Raw genomic sequence first — 13,687 nt, 5'->3', positions numbered from 1 at the left:
AGTGACTCCCTGAAATGCCTGGGTCTTTCTGGGATTCTGAAGGGCAAGCTTTTGGACCTCTTGTGGGCATTTCCCCCCACACAGCTTGACTATCTCCTCCTTTCATCCCTTCTCTTGTCCACTGATGTCCTTTTGCCCATTCTCCTTGTCCTTTTCATTCACATGGAACTTTTTTTTTTTTAAGATTTTATTTATTTATCTGACAGATAGAGAGGCAGCGAGAGAAGCAGGGAGAGGGAGAAGCAGGCTCCCTGCAGAGCAGAGAGCCCGATGCGGGGCTCGATCCCAGGACCCTGGGATCATGACCTGAGCCGAAGGCAGACGCTTAACGACTGAGCCACCCAGGTGCCCCCACATGGAACTTTAAGAGAACATGGCGGTAAACACGTATTCAACCCACTGTGTTTAACCAGAGCATAGGATACCCTGTGAAACAAATTCTAGCAAACAGACAAGGCTAAGAATTCTTTTTTTTAAGGAAAAGAAAACACTTGCAGAGTCTCCCCCCTGTAGTGAGAGCACTGAACTTGACAATCATGGAATTTTATGGGTGAAGTGACCTCAGACATTATGTACTCTCACCACCTCATTTTACAGATGTAGAAAACGAAACCCAGACAGCATAAGTAACTCACCCAAAGTCACGGAGCAGAGAAATGTAAGGAGTCCCTGTATTTTCCACTTGTAATCCTATGTCGTTCCCACTACCCTTCAGCCTTCCCAGAAAAGCCCCTCAGGCAATAGAAAGATTTTCCTCTTGATGGAGCTTCCAAAGCAAAGGCCTTTTTGCTCTCTGGGCCAGTCTGACCCTGATCAGTCCCATCTGGAGAAGAACCATGACAATGAACTAGACACTGTTTCTCAGCAAGACTGGGAGTGTTCGTGGCGTATTAAACAGAGATCATTTCTTAAAGGATAGAGTCAGAATAACAAATCCACCTTAAAATAAACCTCAAGTCAAATTACTAATTAACACCTAAGTGTATTTAAGCAGAAATAAGTTCAATCGTCTGATTAATTTTTCACCAGTTAAGTCCATTTTTGCATGTTGCATTTTATACTGCCTTGGCAAGGAACGGGATTGGATCCCTTCAGAACCATCTTCCACTTCCTGGTTTGCTAAGTAGTTCAATGTTATTGTCTGTCTCCAGAAAATATAAGTCACCCCAAAGTGGTCACATTGCAACTCCGTGAGGTTTATAAAGTAATTCTGGGGGAGGAGAGGGGGCTGCAAAGATGAAGATGACAAGATATGGTACAAAGGAGTGGAAAAGGTGCCCATTGAGAGGCGGCCTCTCACGTGGCCCCTAGGGATCCCTGCTTCTTGGCATTCACACTCTTGTGAAGTCCCCTGCCCTAGAGCGGGGCTGGCCCAGTGACTCGCTCCTAAGGAATAGGATTGATGGGATGTGACTACTGAGAGGGGGTTATGACTTCCAACTTGGTTGCTCCTCCTCCCCTGCTCCTCCCCCTCCCTCCCCCTTCCTCTTGCTTTCTCAGATCACTCAGTCTGGGTAAAGCTCTGTCATGAACACCCCCACAGAAAGGCCCACATGCCAAGGAGCTGAAGCCTCCTGCCGAAAGCCCCATGAGGGAGCTTAGAGATGGCACCTCCAGCCCTGGTCCAGCCTCCGGAGACTGAAGTCTCTGGCAACGGCCTGAGAGCAGCCTCCTGAGAGACCCTGAGCCAGACCACTGGGCTAAGCCACTTCCAGGTTCCTGACCTGGAGCACCTTTGTGCGATAATAAATATTTTCTGTTTTAAGCTGCTACGTTTGGGGATAATTTATTAGACAGCAACAGTGGAGGAGACCGAGGTTTGAGTTCTGATTTTTCTACTTCCGTGCCAAGGCATCTCGTATGTGTCTCCCTTCACCTCTCCTAAGGGTGCCTGTTTCCTCGTGTGTAAAATGGGGATAAAGACCATACCTACCCCACAGAGCTGCCGAGGGGTTCAAGGAAAAGAAATTTTAAATGATCATGAGACAGTAGGCATTTTTATCTACACCGCCTCATTTAATGTCCTTCAAATGGGAAAAAAAAAAAAACCACATGTGAAACACATCCGGTAAATTGGAAAAGTATACTAGTATCATGAAAGCCAATTCGTTTTATGATTTATTAAAACGTTTAACCAAACATCAAGCTTGGATCAACCTTAAATAAACCATATGCCTTTTAGAACTGATGGGTTTTAATTAGTTTTTTAATTAGTATGTGAGAAGTTTGTAAACCTGTTAGTTTTGCTATCCAAATTAGAAGAACAAGCTTTACGGGATCCTCTCAAGAGATGCTCTTCAGGGACCAGGGTTAAGGCCCACGGGCCCCTCGAATGAATACGGCCCAAGCATAGCTCTCTACCCCAACCCCTCAGGCCAAGCCTCATTAAGGACCCCACCCTCTTCCTGCTCTCCAACCTGGAAATCGAGTCATCTACCCAGAATCCTCCCCTTCCACTCCTCACCCCACATCCTGTCACCAAACCCCGCAATTCTAATTCAGAAACATTTCTTCCTTCCCACTCCTGTGTTGCTGTTTTAGTCTATATTCATCGCTTCCACATTTTTTAATCATTAATATTATTAATATATGTAATTCTAATAACATACATTAAATACATTATATATAACTATACTATCATCATAATAAATATTTAAAAAATCCTATTTATCGACAGTGCATTGTTTCACAGGTTCGACTCTGCCCTGGTGGTGAAACTTACAGGACCCCTGTCTTCACAGAGCTGACAGCCTGCTTCGTGCAGCTCCGTGAGAGCTAAGCTAGATGGAAGGTTGAGAATTGACTGCCTTGGTCTAAATCTTGGCTTTTCCACTTACTGTGTGCCTTTGGACAAGTTACTTAACCTTTCTGTGCTTCAGTTTTTTCACCTGGAAAACAAGGATAATAATAACACCTACCCCATAAAGATTAAGAATATTTTAAATGGGTGGAAAGATTAGGGATATTTTATATGCACAGTGCCTGCCAATCAAAAAATGTTACCTGTTATTATTCTGGGTCCCTATCACGTTTTCTCCAACACCTGTATCTCTCTAGGACACACCATCCTTTCCAGAGCAGTCTGACTTTTCTTCCTAAGGAGCCATCTGGCCATGTCCATCCCCTAGCAAATGTCAGTAACAGAGGCCCTAGCATGACCCACCTGTCCAGCTCACCTCTCGGGCCCTCACCTTCCACTTCTCCCCGCCCCATGCCCCATGCTCCATCTCACCGTTCCTAAAACAGGTCCCTCTGAGCCTATCTCTGTGTCCTGGCGCCAAGACAAATGAGGTACAGAGGAGAGACAGGCTTGCTCAAGGGGTGGCAAAGGACAGCACCCAAGATGGCGGCTGGGTGCTCCCACCTCTCTTTCAAGCTCTGTAAGGAAGAGACGGAAGAGGGCTGCGACTTAAGCCCTTCTTTGTGGCAGGGAATAGCACAGGCCTTAAAATAGCTGGGATGTTTGCTACCAAGAAAAAGCACATGAAAAGAAAACGAATTAGACCTTTTCCTACCTTCCCTGGGAGCACAGAACTGCCTCTGCTATCATCTGGGGGGAAAAGAGAAAAAGAAAAAAAAGAAAGAAAGAAAGAGCACGGACTTTAAAGTGAGACCCACGTCTAAATCCTGGCTCTACCTCTGGAAACAAACACGCACCCCCAGTTTCTTTGGCTGGGAAATAGGAATGATAATGGTTCCTTTGCAGAGTTGATGTGAGGATTCAATGAGAAAACTCATGTTTAAGTACCCAGCGCATCACGCGGGCTCTAAATTAAAGGCTACCTTCCCATTTTCTCTGTCCTGTTCTCTGCGCCAGGGAAGGTCTCCCTGCTCACCCCACCCTATCTGCCTGATGAACTCCTACTCAATCCTCAAGTCTCGGGCTCGTCACCCTCCCAGAGAAGTCTCTCCTGGTTTTCTCAGGCAGAGTTCACGGCTCCCGCCTCTGTCTACCCCCCAGACTGGGAATTCCTCCAGAGCATAAATCACTACTTAAACACCTTTGGATCCTCAGCCTGGCATCATTCAAAAGCAAATGTCTGTTGGGTAGTGTTCTATGATTTCCTTATGAAAATAAAGACTTCTTAGATGCTTTAAAATATTTTCATTACAGTACTCTTTGTAATAGAGAAAATTTGGGAGCAATATACATGTCTAATAATTAGAGGTTATGTAAATTATGGCTAATCCTCAAAATGTGGTATGCTGCCATTAAAATCATCTTGCAGAAATGTGCTGTTGACATTAAAAAAAATGTTCTCAATATATATTGTGAGGGAAAGAAGCAGGTTTCAAAACAGTACTATGTACAGAATGATCCCATTTTGTGACAAAAATATAAATGTTTATGTATGCATAAAAAAGGTCTGGAAGGACCCAGTGGTTGTCTCTGGGTGGGTGGAATTTGCATGTTTCTTTTCCTTCCTTATGCTTATATGTATTTTGTGATTTTTCTATAATGAGCATAAATTACTTTTGTAGTAAGAAAAAAATTTTTAACTACCAAAATTGTTTTTCTGATTGTAATGCATTTTCATTGTAGAAAATTTGGAAAGTCTGAAAACTATAAAAAAGAAAAGATAATTATGCACGTTCTTCTACCAAGAGAGTCTATTAACATTCTAGTATATTTCTTTCTAGTCTTCTTTTTATGCATGTATGAAGTTTTTAAACTACTTGAGATCAAACTGATCTATAGTTTAATGTCCTGCAATTTTTTATTACATTGTGAATATTTTCAAAAATTATTACAAATTCTAAATGCTAGATTCTCACAAAGGGCTAGAAAAATCAGCTATCCTGGGGGAGAGAAAAACTAAAAAGAGGGTTAACAACCTCCCAAGCACAGCATAAACATTTTAAAGACTTTCCTAGGCCCAAGAGAGGGCTTACATTGTTTAAAATACTTTAAAATATTCCGTAATAACAGTTTTAACTGCAAAATTTTTGAAGGAGCCTTTTATACTTTTGCTATTGAATTTGGCTAAACATACTCATTTAATTTACAACTGGTGAACAACTCAATTTATAATTGGCTATAATTTCTCAGTAATAACTATTGTACATATTTGGAAACTCATGCAAAGTGAGAAAAATCCAACCTACAAATTGTTTTCAAACATAAAGAAACCATAAATTTTAACAATTCATGATGTTAACATGCTGTGACATTTAATAGGTTTTTAATTAAACATTTCTTGATTTTACAGTTTCCTTTTCATGTTTTGGAGCCAATAGCTTTTTTTGGATTTCAAACTTTTCCGTAGGCCCTTGAAAAGTACCTAGGCCTTGGGTTCTGTGTCTACCCGGCCTCACTGAGGAAAATGCCGAGTCCCTTTGGCTACCAGGCAAGCACGGCGGACAGACGTTAGAAACTTTCAGAAAGGTTGGGAGCCACTACAAAGGCCAGCAATGGGAGAGGCAAATTTATTTACCGGAGTCGTTTTTTCTGTGCCAACCTCCAAACAGAAAGTAGGAAATTTTGGACAAGGGATTCCTGCACCAACAGATTTTTGCTTCTCAAGTACAGAAAGTAAACTGGGGAGAAAGGCGGGGGGGTGGGAGAAGGAGAGAGGCAAAAAGGAAGAAGGGAGGAAGAGAGAGGGCCACCATTCATTCATTAGTCGCTTATTACTACCTCTCACTGAGTTGAGTGATTTACATACCGTATTTCATTCAACACTCAAAACAATCCTATGAGATACGGACTACTGTCACTCTCGCTTCACAGATAAGGGTCCTGAGGCTCAGACTGGTTAGGGCATTGCCCCAAGGTCTCACAGCTAGAATGTTCTGGTTCACGACTGTCCAACCCAGAAGCCTGTGCATTAACCCCTACACCAAACGGCCTCTCCAAACACACCTGCCCTATCTGGCCCCTCCTAAAATTCCAGAAGAACAGACTTTAAAGCTGAAGAGCCCCAGGAGATCAGCTCACCCTTCCTGTCTCTGTCTTTGTCATAGCACGGCTCACAAGGAAAATCTTGTTCCCTGTTGGCATCCCGCTGAGCCAGGCGCTCCCATGGCCCAGGGGCACTGAGCCTGGCCCAGAAAATGTGCTCAGGAGATGTTGGCTGAATTAACAAATCAAATAAATCTCTCATTTTGCTGAGGAGGAAGACCAGAAAGGAAATTGGGGGGACCACACAATGCAGGTAACCTGCCCCTGGTCACCCAGCAAGGTAGTGATGACCAACTCGGGATTAGAGTGCCAGCCCGGGCTTCTTGCACTATGTAACCTAAATTTATACAGAGCTTTCCTCTTTCTTTCATGTCACTTCATTCTCACAACAACCATGTGATTATTATCATATGTCATCAAATCTAAGACCATCCATAGGACAAACCACTCTTTCATGTCATAGGGAACAGAAACAACAACACTGTCAAGGATCCTTGAGAGACACCCATCAACTGTAAGGTGTATGCCTGCCACGTGAAAGATGTGTGTGATGTTATCCATATCTTATAGACCTGGAAAGAGGCTCAGAGGAATGGAGTGGCAAGTCTCGATCACAGAGCTATTAAGGGGCAGACCTGTGTGACTCAAACCAGTCCTGGGCTCTCTCTACAATTATACCTCAAGGCATTATGATTTGATGGCTGGGTTTTTTTTGGGGGGGGGCTGCTATTTAAATAAGCATCATCATTTAGCTTGGTGACACAGCTCCTTCCCTACTGGATTATAAGCATGATGTCTGAGAGGCATTGTCCCAGCACCTACCACTGTGGCTAGCACAGAGAAAGCCCTCAAAAATTATCTAAGAGATGGAGAGGGGTCACACTGTGAGGCACATCAGAAGTGCAGAAAATGGGGGGCGCTTTGGTGGCTCCGTTGGTTAAGCACGGGACTCTTGATTTCGGCTCAGGTCAGGATCTCAGGGTCCTGATATCGAGCCCCTGTGTTGGGCTCCACACTCAGCGGGGTGTCTGCTTGAGATTCTCTCTCTCCCTCTCCCTCTGCCCTCTCCCCGATCACCTGTGTGCACACACTCTCTCTCTAAAATAAATAAATCTTAAAAAAAGAAGAAGAAGAAGAAGAAGAAATGCAGAAAACATGGGCCTGAGTTAGAAGCCCCCCACCTTGGGCCAGTCCTGTGCTGCTGATAGCAGATGAGGGGAAAGGCAAGTGCAGAATGGGGGGTGGGGATGGGGGGTGGGGCAGGACGCCTATACTTGGAATGGGTCCTGAGGCAGACAGCCCTGGTCAGAATTCCGGCTTTGCCAGCTACTAGCTGCGGGGCCCTGGGTGAGTTACTTAATCTCCCTGAGTCTCTGTTTCCTCTTGGCAACATGGGAATAATAATGCAGTTCTGCATCTCTCATGAGATGGTGTGAGAATTCAATGAGAAAACAAAAGTAAAAAGCTTAGCACAGTGTCTGGCACATGGCAAACAATCCATCACAGCTAGAGCCAGGTAAAGGAAGAAATGTCTGTCTTACGCCATTTTGAACAGAATTGAACTGGCTGGGCGGTGGGGGATTTCATAATTGGGAACCCTCGGCCTCAGACTGGCCATATAGACAGACGGTCCTGCAGTGGAAGACCTCCCACCAGCTTTTTCAAGATCAAACACACAAAATAAGACATGAGAGTCCTGTCTTATTCACCTTGTCTAAATCACCATGTCTAAATCACCTTAGCATAGACACTGAGCAAATTAACAGAACCCTAAGCACTTACCTTGGTCAACCAAAAAGCAGAAATGTTTAAACCCAAGGTAGAAGAGATGATTTTCTAGGAAAATAGAAAATATGGCTGCTAATTCCAGAAGAGTTTTTAAAAATACACTCTAAAAAAACGAAACCTATTAAATACTGCAGAATAAATTGAGAATGTTTTTAAAGAGCTATACCCCAAAAAAGTGTCAGGTCCAGATGGTTTCATGGGTGAATTCTACCTGCTATTTAAATTGTTCCAGAGCAAAGAGAAAGCAGGAAAACTTCCAAATTCTTTTTATGAAGCAACAGAACCGTGTATAAAACCTGACAAAAAGAACACAATAAAAGAAAAGACTAAGAAAGAGATGCTGGAAGCTGCCTCTCTGCAAAGTCTGTAAACACTGGAAGCATTTCCCTTAGAGTCAGGAGCAAAATAAAGATCTCCACTAACCAGCATTATTTAACATTGTTCTAGAAGTGCTGGCCTATACAATTGTACAACAGAAAAAAAAAAAACAAACTAGAAGTATGAAAACAGGAAAGAAGAAAGCAAAATTATCATGATTTTTTAGATGATGTGACCGGAAGCCTAGAAAATGCAGGATAACTCACTCAGGAATTATCAGTAAAATCATTCAGTATCAATACAATAAGATGACCGATTATACGACTGATAAACAAAAATGGGTAGCTTCCTTATATGCAATCATCAACCAGTTAGAAAATATTTTAAAAAGATTCCACTCAGAGGGGCCACAACAAAAACACAACTAATACAAATGTGCTAAATCTATAAGAATGATTAAGAACGCTACTAGGCTTAATAGTCTGAATAAATGTAAACACATACCCATTTTTGAATAGGAAGATGTGCTATTGTAAAGAGGTCAGTTCTCACAAATCATTATATTTACAGTGATTCCAATTTTTAAAACATACAAAAAGAATTGCTTTTGGAACAAGATGGACTGATTCTAAAGTTCATGTGGAAAAATAAGCATGCAAGAATAGCCTGACCAGCGTGGGGAGTGTGTGGGGGAGGGCCGTGAGGATAGACTCTCTACCAGACATTAAAACATAATGTAGTGTCTTAGCTAGAACACGGAAACCACAGACAAAAGGAAAAAACAGATAAATTTAGACTTCATCAAAATGAAAAACATAAGGAAGAAAAAAACAAAATTAAAAACATGTGTGCTTCATAGGACACCATTAAAGAAGTGAAAACACAACCCAGAGAATGGGAGAAAATATTTGCAAATCATATATCTGATGAGGGACTAGTGTCCAGAATATATAAAGAGCTCTTACTGCTCAATAAAAAGGGATAAATAATCTAATTTTAAATGGGCAAAGTATTTCAATAGACATTTATCCAAACAAGATATGCAAATGGTTAATAAGCACAGGAAAAGATGCCCTACGTCATTGGTCATTACGGCAGTGAAAATCAAAACCACAATTGGATACCAGTTCACACTACAAGGACGGCTATAATCAAAAAGGTAAACATTGGGGCGCCTGGGTGGCTCAGTTGGTTGGGCGACTGCCTTTGGCTCAGGTCATGATCCCAGCGTCCTGGGATCGAGCCCCGCATCGGGCTCCCTGCTTGGTGGGAAGCCTGCTTCTCCCTCTCCCACTCCCCCTGCTTGTGTTCCCTCTCTCACTGTCTCTCTCTCTCTCTCTCTCTCTCTCTCTGTCAATTAAATAAATAAAATCTTTTAAAAAAAAGGTAAACATTAACAAGTGTTGGAGGATGGGCAGAAATTGGAATCCACATACACTGCTGTTAGGAAAGAATGTAAAATTCTGCAGCCACCTTGGAAAACAGTCTGGCAGTTCTTCAAAAAGTTAAACATAGAGTAATCATATGACCTAGCAATTCTACTCCTGGATAGATAGATAGATAATAGATAGACAGACACAAGAGAATTGAAAACATATGTCTACACAAAAACCTGTACACAAATGTTTATAGCAGCATTATTGGCTATTCATAATAGCCAAACAATGGAAACAATCCAAATGTACATCAGTAAATGAATGGATAAATAAAATGTAGTAGAAATATAGAGTGGAATATTACACAGCAATAAAAAGGAATGAGGTACTGACCCATGCTACCACGTGGATGAACCCTGAGACTATTACGGCAAATGAAAGAAGTCAGCCATAAAATGTCACATACTGTATAATTCTATTTATATGAAATGTCTAAAATAGGCAAATCCATAGAAACAAAAAGTAGATCCGTGATTGCCAGGAGCTGGGGGCCGGGGAGAGGGGAGAAGGACTGCTAACAGGTACAGGTCTTCTTTGTGGGGTGATGAAAATGTGGTAGAATTAGATAGCAGTGATGATTACACAACTCTGTGAAGTTAGCAAAAACCTGAATTGTATTCTTAAAAGGGTGAATTCTATAGTATGTGAATTATATCTCAATAAAGTGTTATTTAAAAAAACCACGATGTAAAACTTTGGTAAGCAAAACAGTTACCTCCAAAGACCAGAATAAAATACAATTATCTGCCAGACTTTAGTATATAATCAAGGTGGCATTTCCAAAAAGGGGAAAGATAGATTATCTGGAAAGTGATCCTGGACCAACATTCCCTGATGGGGATGGTGCATATGTGTCCTTATACTTTTGTCCAAACCCGTAGAATGTACAATGGGGGGAAGGCAGCGCTTAGAACCCCACCTTGCTCCTTTCACCTACATATATCCAGATGTATCAAAGACTTAAATGTCAAAAGGAAAGCCATAAAAACACAAGAAGTAAACAGGGAATTTTTTTGTTAAATCTTAGAGTGGAAAATGCAAGACACAAACACAAAGTCCCCCCAAGAAAGAAAAGATATAAATTTGACTTATAAAAGTTCTAAATTTCTACATGAAAAAAAACAACCAAAAGACAAATAGTGAACTGGACAAAATATCTGTAAAAACATAACACATTTCCAATTTTCCTTTTTACATAAAAAGTGTGTTTCTATCACTAAGGAAAAACAACCCAATAGAAAAACAAACGTGAACAGACCATTTCCAGAAATAAAAATGTAAATATGAAAAGATGTCAAACTTCACCCTTGATTAAAGGAATGTACATTGAAACAACTAGATACCATTTTTTCATCTATCAGATTAGCCAAGGTGAAAAAGTTTTCTAAAATACTGTATGTTCAAAGATGTGTAAAAAGTGGTACAACTGAAAACTTATATCCACATAAAAATCTGCACACCTGGGTGGCTCAGTCGGTTAAATGTCTGACTTTGGCTCAGTCATGATTTCGGAGTCCTGGGATCGAACCCCACACTAGACTCCCGGCTTGGCCGGGAGTCTGTTTGCCCTTCTACCCTTCCCCCACTTGTGCTCTCTTTCACTCTCAAATAAATAAAATCTTTAAAAAAAAAAAAAAAAACCTGCACAAGGATGTTTACAGTTGACCATTGAACAACACAAGTTTGAGCTGTGTGGGTCCATTTATATGCAGATTTTTTGGATAAATATAGTAAAAGTACTACAAATGCATTTTCTCTTCCATATGATTTTCTTTTTTGTTGTTTTTATTTTTAAGTCATCTCCACACTCAACGTGGGGCTCGAACTCACAACCTCAAGATCAAGAGCCCACATGCTCCACCGACTGAGTCAGCCAGGAGCCCCATAAGATTTTCTTAATAACATTTTCTTTTCTCTAGCTTACTTTACCGTAAAAATATACATATCATACATATAGCGTACAAAATATGTGCTAATCGACTGTTTATGTTATTGGTAAGGGCAATAGTAGGCTATTAGTAGTTAAGTTTTGGGGGGAGTCAAAAGTTACACTCCGATTTTCAACAGTGCAGAGGTCGGCTCACCTAGCCCCCATGTTGTTCAAGGGTCAACTGTATAGCAGCTTCATTCGTAATTGCCAAATCTTAGAAGCAACCAAGATGTCCTTCAATAGATGAATGGACAAACAACCTGTATGGTACGTCCGTACAATGGAATATTACTTAGCGATAAAAAGAAATGAGCCATCAAGCCACAAAAAGACATGAAGGAACCTTAAGTGCATATTGCTAGGTGAGAGAAGTCCACCCGAAAAGGATGTGTACTATATGATTCCAACTATATGACATTCTGGAAAAGGCAAAACCATGGAGACAGTAAAAATATCAGTGTTTGCTAGGGGCTTGGGGAAAAAGAGAAGGAGGGAAGAATAGGCAGAACATAGAGGATTTTTAGGGCAGTGAAACTACTCTGTATGATACTATAATGGTGCATATGTGTCCTTATACTTTTGTCCAAACCCGTAGAATGTACAACACCAAGAGTGATCCCTAATGTAAAGTATGGACTTTGTGTGATAATAGTGTATTGGCAGTGGTTCATCAGTAGTAACAAACATGCCACATTAATACAGCATGTAAATAAGAGGGGAAACTATGGAGGGGGGAGGGAAGGATGTGGGAACTCTATCCTCTCTGATCAATTTCTCTGTAAACCTAAAACTGCTCTTAAAAAAGTAAAAGCTACTAATTTTTCTTTAAACTTGCAAGAATACAGTGGTGGTAGGTGTGTAAATTGGTACAAGTCCTTTGGAACGAAATTTGACAATACCTTCCCCCAATTTTAAAACACATGTCCTTTTACACAGTCCACTTACCAGACTGAATCTCATACAGAGAGTCACAGGTAGGAAATGGCATTTACACAAGACAGTCATCAGTTCTGTCTGCAATAGCAAAAGACAGGAAATAACCTTGTGGCAGGCAGAATAATGCTCCCCCAAAATGTCCCCCATCCCCATCCCCAGAACCTGTGAATATACATGGCAAAAGGGAATTAAAGTTGCAGATGGAATTAAGATGGCTACACAGCTGACCCTAGAATAGGGAGAGTCTCCTGGTTGGCTCAATGTAATCACAAGGGTCCTCAGAAGAAGAAGGGCAGAAAAGGACACTGAGAATAGGGTGATTCGAGAAACACTGGACCTACGGTTGCTGGCTTTGAATATGGAGGAAGGGGACACAAGCCAAGGAATGCAGATGGTTCTAGAAGCTAGAAAAAGCAAGGAAACCGATTCTCCCCTCCCGTTGCCTCCAGAGGGAAGGCAATCTTGCCAACATCCTGCTCTTAGCCCAGCAAGACCCATTTCGGGCTTCTGATCTACAGAACTGTAAGATAATAGAGTTCTGTCATTTTAAGCCACTGAACCTGTGGTAATTTGTGACAGCAGCATTAGGAAACTCCACAGACCTAAACGTCTATCTGCAGAGAACTGGCTGAGCAAATGCAGTGCAACACTGTGCAGCCTTCAAAGTCACGGGCCTCTATACATACTCTCATTTCAAGGAACACTGTGTAGTGAGAAAAAAACCCACAGAGTACGAGAAGAGTGTAGATCACATGTTATCTGTGTCAAAACCTGTGCACAGTTTAAAATCCACATACATCCTCATATGTGCATTGGCGAACCCTGGAAAGATACACCAGAACCTGGCACTGTTATTTAATACTTATTGCCACCAGGAGAGGAGAAAGTGTTACAAGAAGTTCCAACAGCAGAGATGCTCATTTCTCATTGTATCCTCTCTCAGGCTTCTTGGGTTTTGGTGTGGGTTGCTGTTGTTGCTGTTGTTGTTTTAATCATGTACAAGTATTACCTTAAGAATAGAAAGAAAAAAACTGTGAAAAGGGAGTGAGCTCTGCTCAGACTTAAATGAGTTGTTAGGGTTTTCATCTTCTCAATGAGTACTGGCTTCCCCCTTTCCACAGTTCTGTGTATTGTGTACTGTCGCATGTCTTTTCTCTTGTGATCTTGCTTAACAACCCCGACAGGTTATCATTATCCCCGGTCCACAGGCGCGGCGATGAGGCTCAGAGAGGCTCACTGACCAAACTGCACAGCTGATGAGTTTTGCAGTTGGATTTTAGAGCCTGGTCTTCTGGTTCCAGTCTCCTCCAGCCACTGCAGGTTTGGTGCTGCTAGTTCCAACAGCCACTGTAGGGGCAGGCCTAACCTTCAGAGGCT

Source organism: Callorhinus ursinus, unplaced genomic scaffold (genome assembly GCF_003265705.2).
Source record: "Callorhinus ursinus isolate GAN/ISIS: 27379988/994484 unplaced genomic scaffold, GSC_fseal_2.0 scaffold21, whole genome shotgun sequence".
Lineage (NCBI taxonomy): Eukaryota > Metazoa > Chordata > Mammalia > Carnivora > Otariidae > Callorhinus > Callorhinus ursinus.
This window is presented reverse-complemented; position numbering follows the sequence as displayed.